The sequence below is a fragment of the Mercenaria mercenaria genome, chromosome 10 (genome assembly GCF_021730395.1).
Source record: "Mercenaria mercenaria strain notata chromosome 10, MADL_Memer_1, whole genome shotgun sequence".
Taxonomy (NCBI): domain Eukaryota; kingdom Metazoa; phylum Mollusca; class Bivalvia; order Venerida; family Veneridae; genus Mercenaria; species Mercenaria mercenaria.
Window position 1 is genome coordinate 63,412,244 of NC_069370.1, and position 21,604 is coordinate 63,433,847.

The following is a 21,604-nucleotide window of genomic DNA, read 5'->3' on the forward strand; positions in this document are numbered from 1 at the left end:
GGTCACAGCTGTAAGGCATTCTTCACTCTGTAACTCTGGGAGACCATTGAGTAAGGTTATTTCTTAGAAGACGGGCCTCCATGTCAATGCTTTAAATTAAATTTAAAATTTTTACTCAAGGAGACGGCACCTTCAATGGGTCACTTTGTGATTTGCCACAGAATAATACATGTTTTGTGTAATACAATCAAGTTTATAGTTCATTGGCTGAAATTGTATCAAGTCAAATAAACTGTTCATCTTTTCCCTGTATACCTAGGTTAGCAAAATCATCTTTAGATGGTGTTGAGCGATAATGTTCAAATCCACCTGGTGGGTGGGATAACGCTTGACATGGCGCTTGAACTGCGATGCACCCGAATGAAAACAACTGTACGTTTTTATATATGCAAATTTTAATCCAAGTGCTTTGTTATATTATATTGTGTATATAGTACAATATTGTTCATACATCATTAACAGATATCAGTTCATTATGTTATACTGCAGTAGAGAAAATTAGGTGCCTTCCAGTAGGGGACTTTGTATTGCATGGCAATACTTTATTCACTTGTTTTTCTCAAATTTTCACTGAGCAGATTTTGAACAGTCTGCCATTATCCGATACCAATAATCTTCTCGTAGTTGAATTTGATTGTCTATCAAAGGTTCAGCTAGAGATTGAAATATTTTTGCACCATTTTTGGTTGCTTTAGCCAATTTAGATGAATTTAAATGAGCTTTATTATCGGCTGCGATGATATCTGACATTTCATGGTTATACATATGAAAGTGAGGCACAGTGACATTAAGAGCTGCTTTAAATGTAGTATCAGCATTGATTTGGTTAACAAAATCAGTATCAAAGATATGTTGCAGTAAAGCTAAGTTGACTGGATAAACTACACTTATGTTATCTCTTTTAATATGGCAATTTGTTAATCTTGGTGCCAGGTAAAATTCATTTGTAGAAATAGAACATCTGCAGGGTAGATGTAAAATACAAAAGTCGCAGCCCTTAATCATTTTACATTTTTGAAAACACTGCATAGACAGTAAAGATAACCCATATACCACTATTGAGTTTGGTATTATTTCCATTATTTTAGGTTTTATAACAGCCTGAACATACCAAAACTCACACATAGACTTCACAAGATTTTTATCATTTGTTTACAGCGCCAACACCCAACTTTGAGTAGTAACTGGGGTTAGATTATTTGAACAATATTTTGCATTTTTACCCTGACAGTTTGAGAAGGTGTTTTGGGTTGCATAGTATTGGTTGTTTGATGTTAACAAAAAGTAAGTTGGCATAGAAAATGTTTGTGTAGCATGTTCAGAAGTTGCATTAATTGGCACAGGCAAAGACACAATTTGATATAATTTTAATGGTTTCTCAAAGTTTGATACTGGTAGTTTTGACTATAACTTTGATGCATTCCTAGCAAATAAGAAATTATCCAAATTGCATATTTCTTTTGAAGAATAGATTATATATCATTTAAAGTTGCTTCCATAACTTGATGGGGTACAAGAAGAGGGGACAATTTTCCATTCACCAGATCTATGGTTCCAAGTTTGAATTCTTCAATTTCATGATTGATTTTAGACATCTTTTTAATTTGTTTAGTCATTGTTCCTAAGGCTTTAATAAAGGCCGTTTCAGTATTTTCCATGTTGGTATATAATTGTGTTTGAATTGAAGTTATTGCATGCATGCTTTCTTTAATTCCTGACATAAGATTATCTATTCTTTCATTTGCTGACATTATGTAAGAACTTAAGTGATCACCATGCTACACCATTGCATTAGATAAACCTATGGTCATTTTTGATATCTTATTCATATGTCTTGCCAAAACATTAAAGTCTTCCACAGTTGCCATGCCAAATAACCCTTTTGAAAGCCTACCGATAAATGATACAAGTGCATGTTTTGAGCGAGATTTATGGATCTTTGTTTCAGGCACTAATTCTTCAATGGTTTTGATAGCTTCACATAACCTGGTAGATGTTTCAGATCTTACCCCATTTAATTGGGTGACCAGGTTTGAGGTAAGAGTACATTATTGCATTATTATCTGTGCATGGAACAACATAAAAGGAAGCAACAGCTTCTGGTATGTCAATAACAACTGTATGGAACCAAGTATCTGAACCCAGGATGACTTTATCACTCTGCTTGAATATGACTCCATAGTTCAATCTCTGTATGATTTCGGTTGAAGCACTGCAGGATCCAAAAGTACACAACAGCATCAGTAACAAAGCAAGGACATGGCCAGTTGTGGACCCTTTACCGCAGCTCTGACAACCACTTGTTGTTGGTCGCAGATGGGGTGCTCTTGGCGACTGGAAGGCTTGTGGTGGTATCTGTTGGTGTTGATGCTGGTAATCTTGAGGCGGTGGCTGTCGTTGGGGCTGTTGCTGAAATCTCTGGCATGGCCTTGGTTGCTGGTACTCTTGCTGGTAGCCATGGTGCCTGGGCTGTGGGGGGTGTAGTTCTGTTGTGGGAATGGTTGAATGGTTAGTATTTGAACCATATCTTTACACTGTGCATTGATGTTTGACACACTTTTTGAATTTTGTAATGATTGTTCAGCTAGTTGCGTAGCCTTTCAAATTTTTAGCTCGACTATTCGAATAATGAGTAGAGCTATCCTACTCACCACGGCGTCGGCGTCGGTGTCGGCGTCGGCGTCGGCGTCACACCCTGGTTAAGTTTTTCGTACCAGTCCACATTTTGACAAAGTCTTTTGAGATAAAGCTTTGAAACTTTCAACACTTGTTTACCATCACCATGTCCAGTTATAGGCAAGAGTACATAACTCTGTCAAGCATTTTGACTGAATTATGGCCCCTTTTGACTTAGAAATCTTGGTTAAGTTTTTCGTACCAGTTCATATTTTGACAAAGTCTTTTGAGAAAAAGCTTTGAAACTTTCAACACTTGTTTACCATCACCATGTCCAGTTGTAGGCAAGAGTACATAACTCCATCAAGCATTTTGGTTGAATTATGGCCCCTTTTTGACTTAGAAATCTTGGTTAAGTTTTTCGTACCAGTCCACATTTTGACAAAGTCTTTTGAGATAAAGCTTTGAAACTTTCAACACTTGTTTACCATCACAATGTCCGGTTGTAGGCAAGAGTACATAACTCTGTCAAGCATTTTGACTGAATTATGGCCCTTTTTGACTTAGAAATCTTGGTTAAGTTTTTCGTACCAGTTCATATTTTGACTAAGTCTTTTGAGATAAAGTTTTGAAACTTTCAACACTTGTTTACCATCACAATGTCCAGTTGTAGGCAAGAGTACATAACTCCATCAAGCATTTTGACTGAATTATGGCCCCTTTTGACTTAGAAATCTTGGTTAAGTTTTTTGTACCAGTTTATATTTTGTGTAAAGTGTTTGACATATGGCTTTGAAACTTTTATATCTTGTTCAGTATAATAGTCTCTATCAATAGGCAAGAGTACGTAACTCTCTCGTCTTTTTTGGCTGAATTATGGCCCTTTTTGAACTTGGAAATTGGTTTTGTTTTGTATATGTCCATGTTTTGTCAAGACTATTTGACATTTTGGCTTTTAAACTTTAAACACTTGTTTATCATTATGATTTCCATCTGTAGGCAAGAGTACATAACTCTGACAACTATTTTGACTGAATTATGGCCCTTTTTGGACTTTGAAATTTGTTCAGTTTTTTTTAACAAGTCAGCGTTTGTCAAAACTATTTGAACTGTGGCTTTGAAACTTTTAACACTAGTTTATCAACATGATTTCCATCTGTAGGCAAGAGTACATAACTCTGTCAACTATTTTGACAGAATTATTGCCCTTTTTGGACTTGGAAATTAGTTAAATTTTTCATATAAGTCCATGTTTTGCCAGACATATAACTTAACATATTTGCCATCATGGTCACACATTGCCAGTTAGTGCAAGACTAATCGAAATCCACAAATACAGGAACATTTTTTGTTTATTCCATTTTTTTGTTTAGTCTGAAAAACTATGGAAATATTTTGACCCCATTCTTCAATCAATTCTTCGAATAGTCGAGCGCGCTGTCATCCGACAGCTCTTGTTTCTAAGCTGTCTAATCCCTGTGGCATCACAGTTTGCCTCAACTCTGGTCTCAGTCCCCTTATGGCAATGTTTGTTATCATTTCCTCAGGATACTGTCTGTGGTTGGCAAACTGAAGCACTCGTGTAAAGTAGTCTGCAGCTGACTCCCTGTTTCTTTGTATCAAGTCCCACAACTGGGTCGAACTGTCTTCCCCCATTGAACCGTTGAATCAATTTCTCCTTAGGATCTCATAGTTATGCTGCATTTCAAGGGGGAGAGAACTGTTGTATTCCTTGGCATGGTCTTTGAGCAGGAACTTGATGTGGATTGTCTGCCTCTCCTCATCATAGTTCAAGAATTTACAGTAATCTTCGTAATCACGTAGCCAATCCAGCGCTCTATGTCCAGGATTCCCGTGGAAATCAGGCATTGTAATTTTGTTTGACATTTTGTCGTCTTCCTCTGGATTTATCAACTGCACTGGTGTATTACTTATGTCACTTAGGCTAAGAGAACCCTTCTGATCACTATCGTATAATTCGTCTTCTGTTTCGCTCTCTAATGCAGTGTTGAGAGGCGGGGATGGCCCGCCAGAGCGTTATCTTGGTCGTTTGGTTGCCGTGTATCGGTTTGGGATTTCCGGGTTGCTCATGGAGATAGAAAGAAGATCTCTTCCCAGATTCTCCACCAGTCTGTGAAGCCATAATGTGTGATGAGATATTCTCTCTATCCTATAAAATCCAGACAATAATAAAGAAATATCCTTTTACACATATAACTCATTACTTTATTCATCAGTAACTGGTTTATGCCAGAAACTGCTGTAGTCTGGATTTATATACAAGTATGTTGGCTTTAGGGTTTTCTCACCTTAAGTTGACATCGTTTCTTAAATTTCTTATAAAAAAATAAAATAAAGGAAATTAGAAGTGATTGATATCGTTTTGATGTGTTGGTATTTGTTCACCTGAGGGCCCAGATTTTCCACTTAAGGACATGTCAAAATACCTTCCCTATTGTCTGATAATTATCAGGTTACTTAACTTCAGAAGACAAATATTTATTGTTAAAAAGTTGACAGCTTGGGATATTAACTCTTATTCAGATATTTTCTGTTATTGACCAAATATTTCACCAAAAATGCAAAAATAGTAAAATAACAAAAATGTTTGATTATAAGTACAAAATTCAGAATATTTACAAACAAACCTTAAAAAGTAAATCTACATAAAGTAGATAACATAACATTATTCTGAAAAAATGAAAATATAAAATTCCCAAAGTTTGAAATGCATTTAGTTATAAAACAATGTTCAATACATTTACACTAACCAAAATAATTTTCATCACACCAACAAAAACAATATTTAAATATTACATGATTCCAACACAGATTCTATATGTTATGTCATGTTACATAATTAAATATTTGGGCTGTTTCATGACTCTCTTACATATAGGTCAGTTTTAGTACTGATTCGGAATCATCTAGGTCAAAAAACTATAGGTAACTACTGTGAAATCATTATGTCTCCCACCACAAAAAACATATGGTTAAATTATAGAAGAACCTTGTTATGGCTCCAGAGGCAACTTTTTCAACTTGATCATCATAAATCTTTGTCAGAATGTTAGTCTGTATGAAATCTAGGTAAAGTTCAAAAATGAGTTACCTTAGATCAAAAACTATGTTGCTGTGTCCCACAACTGGGTCGAACTGTCTTCCCCATTGAACCATTGAATCAATTTCTCCTTAGGATCTTATAGTTATGCTGCATTTCAAGGGGGAGAGAACTGTCATATTCCTTTGCGTGGTCTTTGAGCAGGAACTTGATGTGGATTGTCTGCCTCTCCTCATCGTAGTTCAAGAATTTACAGTAATCTTCGTAATCACGTAGCCAATCCAGCGCTCTATGTCCAGGATTCCCGTGGAAATCAGGCATTGTAATTTTGTTTGACATTTTGTCGTCTTCCTCTTCAAATGGCACTACCGGATTTATCAACTGCACTGATGTATTACTTATGTCACTTAGGCTAAGAGAACTCTTCTGATCACTATCGTATAATTCGTCTTCTGTTTCGCTCTCTAATGCTGGGTTGAGTGGCGGGGATGGCTGCCAGAGCATTATCTTGGTCGTTTGGTTGCCGTGTATTGGTTTTGAATTTTTGGGTTGCTCATGGAGATAGAAAGAAGATCTCTTCCCAGATTCTCCACCAGTCTGTGAAGCCGTAACATGCGATGTGATATTCTTTATCTCTATCCTATAAAATCCAGACAATAATAAAGCATATAACTTTATTCATCAGTAACTGGTTTATGCCAGAAACTGCTGTAGTCTGGATTTATATACAAGTATGTTGGCTTTAGGCTTTTCTCACCTTAAGTTGACGTCTTTTCATAAATTTCTTATAAAAAAATAAAATAAAGGAAATTAGAAGTGATTGATATCGTTTTGATGTGTTGGTATTTGTTCACCTGAGGGCCCAGATTTTCCACTTAAGGACATGTCAAAACACCTTCCCTATTGTCTGATCATTATCAGGTTACTTAACTTCAGAAGACAAATATTTATTGTTAAAAGGTTGGGATATGAACTCTTACTCAGATATTTTCTGTTATTGACCAAATATTTCATCAAAAATGCCAAAATACTAAAATAACAAAAATTTTTGATTATAAGTACAAAATTCATAATATTTACAAACAAACCTTAAAAAGCAAATCTACATAAAGTTTGCAACAAATTTTTCATAGTAGATAACATAACATTATCATGATAAATGAAAATATAAAATTCCCAAAGTTTGAAATGCATTTAGTTATAAAACAATGTTCAATACATTTACACCAACCAAAATAATTTTCAACACACCAACAAAAATAATTCCAACACAGATCCTATATGTTATGTCATGTTACATATTTAAATATTTGGGCTGTTTCATGACTCTCTTACATATTATAGGTCAGTTTTAGTACTGATTCAGAATCCTCTAGGTCAAAAACTATAGGTAACTACTGTGAAATCATTATGTCTCCCACCACACAGTGGTGTGGGAGACATATTGATTTACTCTAGTCTGTGAGTGTGTGTGTGTGTGTCTGTCTGTCTGTGTGTCTGCCACAGAGCTTGTCCGCACTCTTTAAGTTGAACATTTCTCATCTGATCTTCACCAAACTTGAACAAATTATGTTTGCTAATAAGTGCTTGGCCAAGTTTGATAACTAGCCAAATCGGCCCAGGCACTTCAGAATTATGGCCCTTGAATTACCAAAAAACACTCAGATTTTCTTGCGCATTTTTAGCTCATCTGATTTTTTGAAAAAAAATGATGAGTTATTGTCATCACTTGAGCGGTTGTCGGTGTCGGCGTCGGCGTTGCCTGGTTAAGTTTTATGTTTAGGTCAGCTTTTCTCCTAAACTATCAAAGCTATTGCTTTGAAACTTGGAATACTTGTTCACCATCATAAGCTGACCCTGTATAGCAAGAAACATAACTCCATCTTGCTTTTTGCAAGATTTATGGCCCCTTTTGTACTTAGAAAATGTCAGATTTCTTGGTTAAGTTTTATGTTTAGGTCAACTTTTCTCCCAAACTGTCAAAGCTATTGCTTTGAAACTTGGAATACTTGTTCACCATCATAAGCTGACCCTGTACAGCAAGAAACATAACTCCATCTTGCTTTTTGCAAGATTTATTGCCCCTTTTGGACTTAGATAATCAGTTTTCTTGGTTAAGTTTTATGTTTAGGTCAGCTTTTATCCTAAACTATCAAAGCTATTGCTTTAAAACTTGCAACACTTGTTCACCATAATAAGTTGACCCTGTACAGCAAGAAACATAACTCCATCCTGCTTTTTGCAAGATTTATGGCCCCTTTTGGACTTAGAAAATATCAGATTTCTTGGTTAAGTTTTATGTTTAGGTCAACTTTTTCTCTTAAACTATCAAAGCTATTGCTTTGAAACTTGCAACACTTGTTCACCATCATAAGCTGACCCTGTACAGCAAGCAGCGTAACTCCATCCTGATTTTTGCAATAATTATTGCCCCTTTTGGACTTAGAAAATCATTTTCTTGGTTGAGTATTATGTTTAAGTCAACTTTTCTCATAAACTATCAAAGCTATTGCTTTAAAACTTGCAACAGTTTTTCACCATCATAAGTGGACACTGTACATCAAGAAACATAACTCTATCCTGCTTTTTGCAAGAATGATAGCCCTTTTTAGACTTAGAAAATCATGGGTAGGACAATATTTCTATTACACAAAAAAAATCAGATGAGCGTCAGCACCCGCAAGGCGGTGCTCTTGTTTCACTCAAACCAGCACCTATACTACTTTTAAAAGTAGTGTAGGGTGTCCTTTTGGTGTCAAAAATGTGCATGCTCATGTGCTCTAAGTAAAGACTGACTTACGATTTAGATGATTAGGCAGTTGTGGGAGACATGCGCTTTTCTCAAAAGCATCTCTAGTTATTTTTTGTGGGGGATTAATTTTCATCGATTTTGTAGTTCAGCTCAACCATAAAATTAAGTCCCAGGGAACAAATTATGCCCACAATAATGTAAATTGAACTCAATTTCGCCAAAAAAGACACCCTACCTATCCGACTGCAAATAAGTGGTCATATGATTATAGGTAACACGGTTGTCAACTGGAACATGATCACTCCCTAATCTCCGGGAGCGTAGATTGCAAATTCGGTAACCATGGTAGCGCTATTTGACACATGTAGGTTTTACATATAAGAACAAAATGATATACTAGGTCTCTTCCTGTGGAAATTATGAAAAAATTTTTTTCCAAAAATTGAAAATCCATGATTTTACGTCCCTATGAAACAGCCGTTTTGGCCAAAACAACGAAATTTCGTGCTGATGAAATTAAATGCTTTCACAGTAGTTCAGATTATAGAAAGACATTGTGAACACAAAAAAGGCCATGTTTTCTGCTAATCTTCATTTGACTTGGTTAGAATATTTGTCACTAAGGACAAAGAAGTATAAAATACAAAGAATGGCAACTGACTGTAATCTCACGTGATCTCGTGTCAGCACGTGAATCGGCGTTATATTAGTAAAAACAAACATCGGCAAACATGGAGTTACAATTTGTACCTTTAAAACTACATTTAAAATACATGTTAGCTTCTAAAACAACATTAATTTAATGCAAAATAGTCTTAAGACACAGAGTACACATTTCCTAATCAAAAGAAGCGTGGTCATACGGTGATAATTAATTTACAGATGAATAATTGCTGACGCATACAAAATGGCGCACGGAGAACGCGTCACTTCCGGTAAACGAGATCTCATTCAGTTGTCATTCAGTTGTCACGTTGTTTTGGCGAGATTTGCTCTATATGTCTTTCAAGTTGCCAATCTATTTATTTTTATAGGTCTTTGCTTAGGATAAATTTGTAACTGGGTCACTTGGGAAAAAACATATGGGCAAATTATATAAGAACCTTGTTATGGCTCAAGAGGCCACTTTTTCAGCTTGATCATCATAAAACTTATTAGTCTGTATGAAATCTAGGTAAAGTTCAAAAGTGAGTGAGTTACCTGAGATCAAAAACTATGTTGCTGTGTCATATTTGGTTACTGATCTACCTGATTAACAACATATAACATGGTCAAAATGTTTCTCTCTATGAAATCTAGGCCAAATTAGATACTTGGTTATCTGAGGTAACAGCTAGGTCAGGTGAGCAATACTGGGCCTTCAGAGCTATATTTTCACAAATAGTCTCCACAGTTTTAAAGGGATGCCATTAAAACTTTTTACAGCTAATTGTTCTACATGACATGTTTTTCGTGGATGGACAAAGAGGATTGATAGGATGTCTGTGCGAGAATATTTGAAGCTCACTTATTGTTCTTTTGTACATATATTGTCAACTGGTAACTCCACCATCAAAAGCTATAAAAGCTTCCATATGACCTAAATTGTATTGGTGAGATTCTAATCCCCTCCCCACTCTCCCTCCCCCTCCCCTCTCCCCACCAAATAAACAAAACAAATTAAACAGCATCCCATAAATGTAGTTTTAAAATAATTTCACACAGGAGTGTTCTGATTTTCCTGATTTGTCAAAAACATGGTCACCAGCCATTATCATGCTTGTACCAAGGGCATTATTTCTTGATATAGACCTACAATTACAATTGTTTGATACAATGGTGTGCCCAATACTGTTGTATGGTGTAGAAACATGGGGTGTTGGTAATGTTGAAATTATAAAACAGTTCCGGTTGAAATATTTAAAAATGTTACTGAATGTTAAAAAGTGTACACCTAATGTTAAGGTTTTTGGTGAACTTGGCACACTGCCTATAGATTTAGTGATAAAATGTAGAATTCTTAACTTTTGGTGCAGAATAATTAATGCTAAAAAAGATAAAATTTGTAGCATTATGTATAGACTTATGTATGAGTTGGATAAGAAAAATATTTACCACTCGCTTTTGATAAATTATGTTAAAAACTCTTTGCAAGAGTTGGGTTTTGCTGATTATTGGTTAAGCCAATCTGTTGTGTCTCCACTGTATTTTAAACATATGGTTAAGAATAGAATTAAAGACCAATATATCTAATTTTGGAATGAGCAGTTAAACAGATCTAGTAAATGTTGTACCTACAGAATATTTAAATCTGATTTTGAACTGGAAAACTATCTTAAACTTTTACCAAAACATTTGGCTCACTCTCTTTGTCGTTTTAGATGCAGCAGTCACAAACTACCGATTGAGGAAGGTCGCTTTATTAATTTAGCTCATAACTTAAGAACTTGTCATTTGTGTAATAACCACTCTTTATGTGATGAATTTCATTGTATTTTTGAATGTTCGTATTTTAATGATCTTCGCAGAAAATATTTATCAATACATTTCAGAAGACCAAACATGTATAATTTTGAACAACTGTTTGCAAATAGAGATAGGACAACTTTACTTGAATTAGCTATTTTTGTGCAAAAGATTATGTTTGCATTTGATTAATGGTATACCACCTTCCAGGTCAACAAACTTTACATACTTAAATGCTCAATTTTCATACCATCCCATATTAATGCAAAGAATTTTGTATTTGAGTAAGAAAGATTTTGTATGGACTCTGTTACTTTTGGGCCGGCTCAGGGGTTCGTTGTTGTGTTGGGTCTTGACTGGTCTGTGTATCTGTGGGGTTCTGGTGGTCAGTAAAGACGTCTTTAAATTTCTGCAGTGAGTGTGGGCGTTTTCTCGGTTCAGCTGGTGCTGCGCGGATGCATGGGCTGGTCTTGATCGCCATGGTTGTGGCGTCACTGAGTCGGTTTTCTTGTGACAGGGCTCATGCATGCTACTTTGAGTTTAAGTTGGTCACATTCCTGTTATGTTAGTAAATGTTACTAATGTGTAGATGGTTTGTAATATTTGTTTGTTGAACTGTTTTGGCAATTAATTTGTACATGCATTTACCTGTAATGCTGATGCCCTTAAAGGGCCGAGATTTGAAATAAAACTTGAAAAACTTGAAACTTGAAAAACTTTAATTGCCACCAGTGCAATTTGACAACCCTTAGGAAAAAGGAAGGCTTTAAACTGCAGTTTTTCAGCATTACTTTTCAGGGCATTCGAAAGGCAGTTTTTAGCAGTTATTGTCTTCAAATGCCAGCATTTACATATTTAATAAAAAAAGAAATAGAATGCAGTTAAATAGGCTGAAATATGTAAATGAGCTAAGAAGTATAATGATGTCACAAAAAAAACGGCAAAAGAACTGCAGGATCAGTTTTATGCAGTTAAATGACATAACAAAATATTGCCAAAAAAACTACAGTTCTTGTTTCAACCATTTATTAAATAAATGACATTGCAAAAATACTGCAGAAGAACTGTTAAACATTTCAAATATTTGAAATTTTGAACTTGCATCAACTTTTCCAAGGGGAGTAATTCATTCTTTACTTTCTTTTGAATATTAAACTGTCTGTGATGATTTAACCATCAATAAAATGTACAATGAACTGAATTTCTGTTTAAATACAAACCTCAGATTCGTTTACACAGATTATGAACTAGGTTTTGTCCTTTATCTTGTAAATTCTTTGAATATGCACATTTTCACCAGTTTCCACCAAATGCCTATAAATCCATTCAGTCTGTGCATGATTTTCACACTTTAATCCTGCCTTATTTGTAAACTCCAGTTGTTATCAATTATTGACCTATTTGTGCATCATTTTGTGTTAAAAATTGTATTTGAGCAGTTATAATCCATTTTTACCTTTTCACATGCTTTAGTTTTCGCTGTGAGCGGTCATCTTTTGTGCTGCATTATGGCACATCAGGAAGCAGTATTTAGCAGTTTTTTTAATATAAATATAAAGATGCTGAAAATACTGCTCTTAGAAAATAACTGCATTAATTAAACTTCCAGTAAAACTGCTTTTTGTGCAAACATTTAAAAAAAAAGCTTCAAAATAACTGCAGAAAACTGGCCTGCACAAGTTCTTCAATCCTGAAGTTATATGCAGTTTCTAAAAAACTGCCTTTTACTGGTCATTTCATGCTGGAAGCAGTTTTAATAACTGGCAAAAAGGCAGTTTTTCAGAAAACTGCTGTTTCACTGTAAAAAGACAGCAAAAATGAGCAGTTTTTATGCCCCCACCACTTTTGGGGGGGCATATAGATTTGCTCTTGTCTGTCCGTCCTTCCGTCCGTCCGTCCTTCCGAAAATGTTGTGTCGCGCGTAGCTCTGAAAGTATTTGACGTAGAGTCACAAAACTTTACAGGAATGTTGGTCAGCAAGTGTAGTTGTGCACCTGGGGTTTCGCGTCCGGATTCATTCAGTCATGTAGAAGTTATGGCCCCTGACTTTGTAAAAATTGGTCATTTTAATGTTGTGTCGCGCCTAGCTCCAAAAGTATATGACCTAGAGTCACAAAACTTTACAGGCATGTTGGTCAGCATGTGTAGCTGTGCACCTGGGGTTTCGCATCCGGATTCATCCAGTCATGTAGGAGTTATGGCCCCTGACTTAGTAAAAAAATGGTCATTTTAATGTCGTGTCGCGCATAGCTCCAAAAGTATTTGACCTACAGTCACCAAAGTTTACAGGAATGTTGGTCAGCATGTGCAGTTGTGCACCTGGGGTTTTGCGTCCAGATTCATCCAGTCATGTAGGAGTTATGGCCCCTGACTTAGTAAAAAATTGGTCATGTTAATGTTGTGTCGTGCGTAGCTCCAAAAGTATTTGACCTACAGTCACCAAAGTTTATAGGAATGTTGGTCAGCATGTGCAGTTGTGCACCTGGGGTTTCGCATCTGGATTCATTCAGTATTGTAGGAGTTCTGGCCCCTGACCTGGGAAAAAATTGTCATTTTTGGGACCTGACCTGGGAAAAAATTGTCATTTTAATGTCATGTAGTGGGGGCATCTGTGTCCCATGGACACATTTCTAGTTTTTTCTCTAAGGGAATAATCTTCACTGTTTGCTATTCTGCCAGTAACTTTTTGGCAAGCATTTCTTTTAACAGTTAGTAGTACTGTGCAAATTGGAAGATGGACAAGTTCATTACAGAAATTTTAGCAAGGGAAGGTCAAGTTTCTGTATACCGGTATATATATAGTGGGAAATTTTAAAATCTTGTCAGAAACTGTTGGCCTAATTTTGAAATAATTCTATACGCATGATTTTTGTGAGCCAAGTCTTCCAGTACTGTTCAAATTATCAATTCATCATATTAACCATGGCTGTCTGGTTCCATATACTGCCAAAACCAGTCATCTGCCATTAACAGTCACTTTGACTTTCTCTGACAAAAGTCCTTCTTTGAATGGCCACCTGCTTTATTCAGGCAACTGCTGCTGTTTTTATGCCCCCACTTTATGCGCTCCGTTCGTCCGTCCTTTCGAGAATGTTGTGTCACGCCTAGCTCCAAAAGTATTTGACGTAGATCCACAAAACTTTATGGGAATGTTGGTCAGCATGACTGTGTAGTTTTGCACCTGGGGTTTCGCGTCCGGATTCATTCAGTCGTGTATGTGTTATGGGCCCTGACTTTGTAAAAATTGGTCATTTTAGTGTTGTGTTGCGCCTAGCTCCAAAAGTATTTGACCTAGAGTCACAAAACTTTACAGGAATGTTGGTCAGCATGTGTAGTTGTGCACCTGGGTTTTCGTGTCCGGATTCATTCAGTCATGTAGGAGTTATGGCCCTTGACTTAGTAAAAAACTGGTCATTTTAATGTTGTGTTGCACGTAGCTCCAAAAGTATTTGACCTAGAGTCTCCAAAGTTTACAGGAATGTTGGTCAGCATGTGCAGTTGTGCACCTGGAGTTTTGCGTCCAGATTCATTCAGTCATGTAGGAGTTATGGCCCCTAACTTAGTTAAAAATTTGTCATTTTAATGTTGTCTCACGCGTAGCTCCAAAAGTATTTGACCTAGAGTCACCAAAGTTTACAGGAATGTTGGTCAGCATGTGCAGTTGTGCACCTAGGGTTTCACATTTGGATTCATTCAGTATTGTAGGAGCTATGGCCCATGACCTAGGAAAAAATTCGTGTCCTTTGTCATATAGTGGGGGCATCTGTGTCCCATGGACACATTTCTAGTTTCATTCTCACTTTCATTTTATGAATTAATGGCAACTTGTGAGTAAATTGACTAACATTGCACTGTTACTATACTTCTAAAGTCAGAATATGATATCAAAACATATGACACATTAAATAATTCAAATAGCATCTTAAGATTAGCATGAAATATTCGGTTCACTTTAATCATGGTCAAATATCTCAAAATAAGAACACAGACCTATACATTTTATTTCACCACATTATAGAAGGTATGTTTATTTACAACTGTGAGAAGTGTCATCAAAATCTACATTGTAGAAAAATTTCTTTATTCACGAAAATGTTTTGAAAGTTATGATTTTCCCATAGACTCCCATTATGAAAAGTTGCGTGAGGTCCAGATTTTTCAAATCAGTCTAGCAAAAAATCAAGCACAGACCCTATCCTTTTTATTTGCTGAATTTCTAGGTACATTCTGAAGTTTTGAAAAATCAGAGTTTAAAGAGGCAGCACAAAATAACTGTACTCTTTTGTGTTTCCATGATGGTAATTATATGTGCTTTGCATGAAGAAAATGAGAAATGACAAGTAGCTAGTTACAAATTGACAGTGACATATTTTAGGCCAAGACGATGTGTGTAATGTCTTTACATTTTATTCAATTACTGTAGCAATATCTACAGAAATCAGTGTATTATTGTTATATTTCAAACACATTTTGTTTTTACAGTGTAATATGGTTATTTACCTATATTTTTGAAACTATGTTGAAAAGAGATTGACTGAATAACTTTGCAGATGAAGTTGTCAAAACACATTTATTCAGGAAAGGCCTAGATTGTCCGCCTGAAAAGTTGTAGTATAGCTGTATATTACCTGTATTTTAAGAATGATTTTCCTGACATTTTCATGGGTGAAAAAAATAGGTCACTAGGTCATGGTGGGTCTTTAATCAAATTCTGCATTGTAGAAAAAAATTCAATCAAAACGTGCAGAATACCTTAAGGTGATATTAGCTCTCTTGTTTGAAGAAGATAAGTATATTGAAAGTTTGATGATTGCCTGTAGATGACATCTATTATTTTAGGTTTCGTAGGTCAAAGGTCAAGGACACTGACCTTGAGTCAGAAAACTCTTTTTAGCTCATCTGATTTTTTGAAAAAAAATGATGAGTTATTGTCATCACTTAAGCGGTTGTGGGCGTCGGCGTCTGCGTCGGCGTTGCCTGGTTAAGTTTTATGTTTAGGTCAGCTTTTCTCCTAAACTATCAAAGCTATTGCTTTGAAACTTGGAATACTTGTTCACCATCATAAGCTGACCCTGTATAGCAAGAAACATAACTCCATCTTGCTTTTTGCAAGATTTATGGCCCCTTTTGTACTTAGAAAATATCAGATTTCTTGGTTAAGTTTTATGTTTAGGTCATCTTTTCTCCTAAACTATCAAAGCTTTTGCTTTGAAACTTGGAATACTTGTTCACCATCATAAGCAGACCCTGTACATCAAGAAACATAACTCCATCTTGCTTTTTGCAAGAATTATTGCCCCTTTTGGACTTAGAAAATCAGTTTTCTTGGTTAAGTTTTATGTTTAGGTCAGCTTTTATCCTAAACTATCAAAGCTATTCCTTTAAAACTTGCAACACTTGTTCACCGTCATAAGCTGACCCTGTACAGCAAGAAACATAACTCCATCCTGCTTTTTGCAAGATTTATGGCCCCTTTTGGACTTAGAAAATATCAGATTTCTTGGTTAAGTTTTATGTTTAGGTCAACTTTTTCTCTTAAACTATCAAAGCTATTGCTTTAAAACTTGCAACTCTTGTTCACCATCATAAGCTGACCCTGTACAGCAAGAACATAACTCCATCCTGCTTTTTGCAATAATTATTGCCCCTTTTGGACTTAGAAAAATCATTTTCTTGGTTGAATATTATGTTTAAGTCAACTTTTCTCATAAACTATCAAAGCTATTGCTTTAAAACTTGCAACAGTTTTTCACCATCATAAGTGGACACTGTACATCAAGAAACATAACTCTATCCTGCTTTTTGCAAGAGTGATGGCCCTTTTTAGCTCATCTGATTTTTTGAAAAAAAATGATGAGTTATTGTCATCACTTGAGCGGTTGTCGGCGTCGGCGTCGGCGTCGGCGTCTGCGTCGGCGTTGCCTGGTTAAGTTTTATGTTTAGGTCAGCTTTTCTCCTAAACTATCAAAGCTATTGCTTTGAAACTTGGAATACTTGTTTGCCATCATAAGCTGACCCTGTATAGCAAGAAACATAACTCCATCTTGCTTTTTGCAAGATTTATGGCCCCTTTTGTACTTAGAAAATATCAGATTTCTTGGTTAAGTTTTATGTTTAGGTCAACTTTTCTCCTAAACTATCAAAGCTTTTGCTTTGAAACTTGGAATACTTGTTCACCATCATAAGCAGACCCTGTACATCAAGAAACATAACTCCATCTTGCTTTTTGCAAGAATTATTGCCCCTTTTGGACTTAGAAAATCAGTTTTCTTGGTTAAGTTTTATGTTTAGGTCAGCTTTTATCCTAAACTATCAAAGCTATTCCTTTAAAACTTGCAACACTTGTTCACCATCATAAGCTGACCCTGTACAGCAAGAAACATAACTCCATCCTGCTTTTTGCAAGATTTATGGCCCCTTTTGGACTTAGAAAATATCAGATTTCTTGGTTAAGTTTTATGTTTAGGTCAACTTTTTCTCTTAAACTATCAAAGCTATTGCTTTAAAACTTGCAACTCTTGTTCACCATCATAAGCTGACCCTGTACAGCAAGCAACATAACTCCATCCTGCTTTTTGCAATAATTATTGCCCCTTTTGGACTTAGAAAAATCATTTTCTTGGTTGAATATTATGTTTAAGTCAACTTTTCTCATAAACTATCAAAGCTATTGCTTTAAAACTTGCAACAGTTTTTCACCATCATAAGTGGACACTGTACATCAAGAAACATAACTCTATCCTGCTTTTTGCAAAAGTGATGGCCCTTTTTAGACTTAGAAAATCATGGGTAGGACAATATTTCTATTATAAAAAAAAATCAGATGAGCGTCAGCACCCGCAAGGCGGTGCTCTTGTTAGACTTAGAAAATCATGGGTAGGACAATATTTCTATTATACAAAAAAAATCAGATGAGCGTCAGCACCCGCAAGGCGGTGCTCTTGTTTATCAATACATTGAAAATGCTTAGGTTTACAGTTGTCAAACATTATAGAACAATTGCACTTGGTCAGGAGAAAATTGCAAAGGTCAAGGTCACATAATACAGTTTCCACTCAAGTAGGTGGAGAAAGCTGGCAAAATTCAGTGTAAATTATAATAATGTTTTAAGTTTTAGTCACAGGCATTAATTAACACTCAAATTTGTAATTGCTGCCAAAATATCCTATATTGTTTACAATTCCAATACATAGAGATAGTACCTTAGTTTTTCAAATCGTAGGTATGAAGTTAAAAAGCTTTGAAATGAAGACAAATGTACATATATTTCTCAAAAATAGATATATTGACAATATATTAACCAGAAGCGTAGAGTTATGAGCATTTAATATTTTCATGTAAAAGAAAATTTTGTGATCAAGGAAATGTAACTCTTCTTGGACCTGGAGAGCAGAAACATCAAAGGGACATAATATAGGGAATATTTTCTACTTGGGTGCATTTGATTGAACATTCAACTGTGATCTGGATTTCTGAATAATGATCCATGATACTGTGTGCTAAAAATATAGAACAACTGTAACAGTCCTTTAACAGCAAAAAGATGCTGTAGCAAAATAAAAATTGTTAAGCTCAAACTAGGACTCGAACCCAGGACCTCTCACACCTAAGGCAGACACTCTACCACTTCCCTATAACAGCAGTAGCTGTAGCCAAGCAGTTTCAGTGCACCGATTACATTTTGTGAACATGAACAGTTTTCTGACAATAACACATAATCGGCCTACTCCGGATTATCGGCGTATTCACTTTGTTACCTAATGGCAAATTTCGTGTAAAGAAAATAAAATCTAATGCTGCAAACGTTTTAATTGGTCAAAACTTCCCAAATTTCTCTGACGTGTTTTTTAGAGTATGAACTTACTAACTGGTAGTACCAGTGAAATATAACTTACTCTGAATCTTATATATTTTCCTTTTTAGCAGCTGGCGAATGGCAAAGAAAGTGGGCTTGTCCAAATATAAGCAATTACTTTACCAGTTTCAAGAGGATATCAATTGATAGGAAATAACAGTTACAAACTAAATACCTTTCTGCAACACATGGACTCATTACTGTCAACCAGTATTACGACTAAGATCGACGATCATTCATTCATTCAAATAATTTATAGAGAGTCTGATGTTTACATTTTTAATCGTAACTGGTGCTCTTGTAAAAACCACTTTTTTAGAAAAATCGAAGAATGCGAAGAGCTATGGTACGGTCTCTACAATACAACTGATAAATATCATAACACCAAGTAAACATACAATAGGTTACAGTAAAAGTATAATTATGGGGTTGTTGGTCTCAATATTCTAAAGGATGGATTTGGATGCATATTGTGAAGTAAAATATTTCTAAATATTTGAAGCTTTAAACTGATGAAACAGCCATAAAGGGGGACCTAGATACAGGATACCAATATTTTTCATTTAAACTGTTATTGATACTAGTATGTAATCATTTTAAGACTATCACTGCATGTTAATTAATGAGCCGCACCATGAGAAAACCAATATAGTGCATTTGCGACCAGCATGGATCCAGACCAGACTGTGGGATTCATGCTGTTCACTAACGTTTTTATGACCCCGAAGGGAGGCATAATAGTTTTCAACTGTCCGTCCGTTCGTTCGTCACAACGTTAACTTTTTGCATGAAGGCACTTTACTCGCGAACCACTGTACCCAGGACCTTCAAACTTCACTTGCTGATAGTACTTATTGAGTATACCACCCCTACTGACTTTGGGGTCACCAGGTCAAAGGTCACGGTCACAGGGGCCAACAATAACTTTTTGCATGAAGGCCTTTTACTCGCGAACCACTTCACCCAGGACCTTCAAACTTCACGTGCTGATAGTAATTATTGAGTACACCACCTCTACTGACTTTGGGGTCACCAGGTCAAAGGTCAAGGTCACAGGGGCCAACGTTAACTTTTTGCATGAAGGCACTTTCTCACGAACCACTGCACCCAGGACCTTCAAACTTCACGTGCTGATAGTACTTATTGAGTACACCACCCCTACTGACTTTGGGGTCACCAGGTCAAAGGTCAAGGTCACAGGGGCCAACGTTAACTATTTGCATGAAGGCACTTTACTCGCGAACCACTGCTCCCAGGACTTCAAACTTCACATGCTGATAGTACTTATTGAGTACACCACTCCTACTGACTTTGGGATCACCAGGTCAAAGGTCAAGGTCACAGGGGCCAACGTTAACTTTTTGCATGAAGGCACTTTACTCGCGAACCACTACACCCAGGACCTTCAAACTTCACATGCTGATAGTACTTATTGAGTACACCACCCCTACTGACTTTAGGGTCACCAGGTCAAAGGTCAAGGTCACCAGGTCAAAGGTCAAGGTCACCAGGTCAAAGGTCAAGGCGCTGCGGGGGCATTTGTCACCATTAGTGACAGCTCTTGTTTCTAATTGCAACAGGCTTTGAAAGTGAACAGTATGGATCCTGACCAGACTGCGCACATGCGCAGGTTGGTCTAGATCCATGCTATTCGCAAATACACTATGTTGGTTTTCTCATGGTGTGACTCATTTATGCATTCAAATAATCACCATCTGTAATATTATGTATAAATTCATCTATGATTTCTCATGAGTACTTGTAGTTCTTTGTGTTTTGCACTGTCTTATAAGGAGTTTAGAAATAAGTAATACTATGTGTTTCTAGCCTGTAATGATCTCACTAAAATACTTATCAATGGCCAGACTACAACTTACAGTACATTTTAAAGATATTCTAAAGTTGAAAGTTGATTTTGTCATTTAATTATCAAGTTATTCTAATTAACTTGTTTCAACTTCGGTTGATTCGGTTTCATCAATATCTGTTAAGCAGCATACAAAGCTCGACAAATTCTTTGAAAGAAACTTGTCCTGCCGTGAATTTGCAGTGGTCCTGCTACAACTTTTACTCATCCTGCAATTCACTAAGGAAAAATAGTTTTTACTTGACAGTCTGATAAAACGATTGCTACTGGAATCTTCTGGACTTTCAATTAAACCTCTATGCGATCATGATGCGATACCATAACTGAGCAGGACAATTTTAGTTTCACAAAATATTCAGTTATGGGCAAAAACACGTCTCCAAAATAACAGTTGTGTAATATCTTTACTGTACGTGTCAGATGGAATGCTGAAAGAATTCCAATACTGAAACTACCCACCCACATTTAGTCTGGTTTCAAACTGGAAAATGGTTTTTAGCAGACTAATCAAAGAATAGTCTTAGCTATTCTACTATTTAAACCTTAGGCGTCGGCGTCACACCTTGGTTAAAGTTTTGATTGTAAGTGTGTATAACTATCATCTAAAAGAAACTTTTTTTTTTAATACGTTAATTACCAACTTCAATGGGTGTCAAGTCCCATAACTCTGACATGTATTTTGGCCAAATTATGCACCCTTTTGGACTTGGAAAATCCTGGTTAATGTTTTGCATGCAAGTTACTACCGTATAGCGGTTTAATTCTGCGGGTTTTTATTCTGCTAAATCTGCGGGTCAAGTAATGAAAAGAAATCAGATTTAAACATAAATCAGCTGTGCCAACTTTCCTAGATTCCTAGATAATGCCATCAAGACATAACTGACGAGAACGATATGCATTTGAGTCGTTAATTATGACTTAATAAATGCGGTAGCTATTTTCCATGCACAGAATTTACTTCCAGTTTATGCAAACTGCAAAAATTAATTCCTGCTTTTCTCGAAGGTC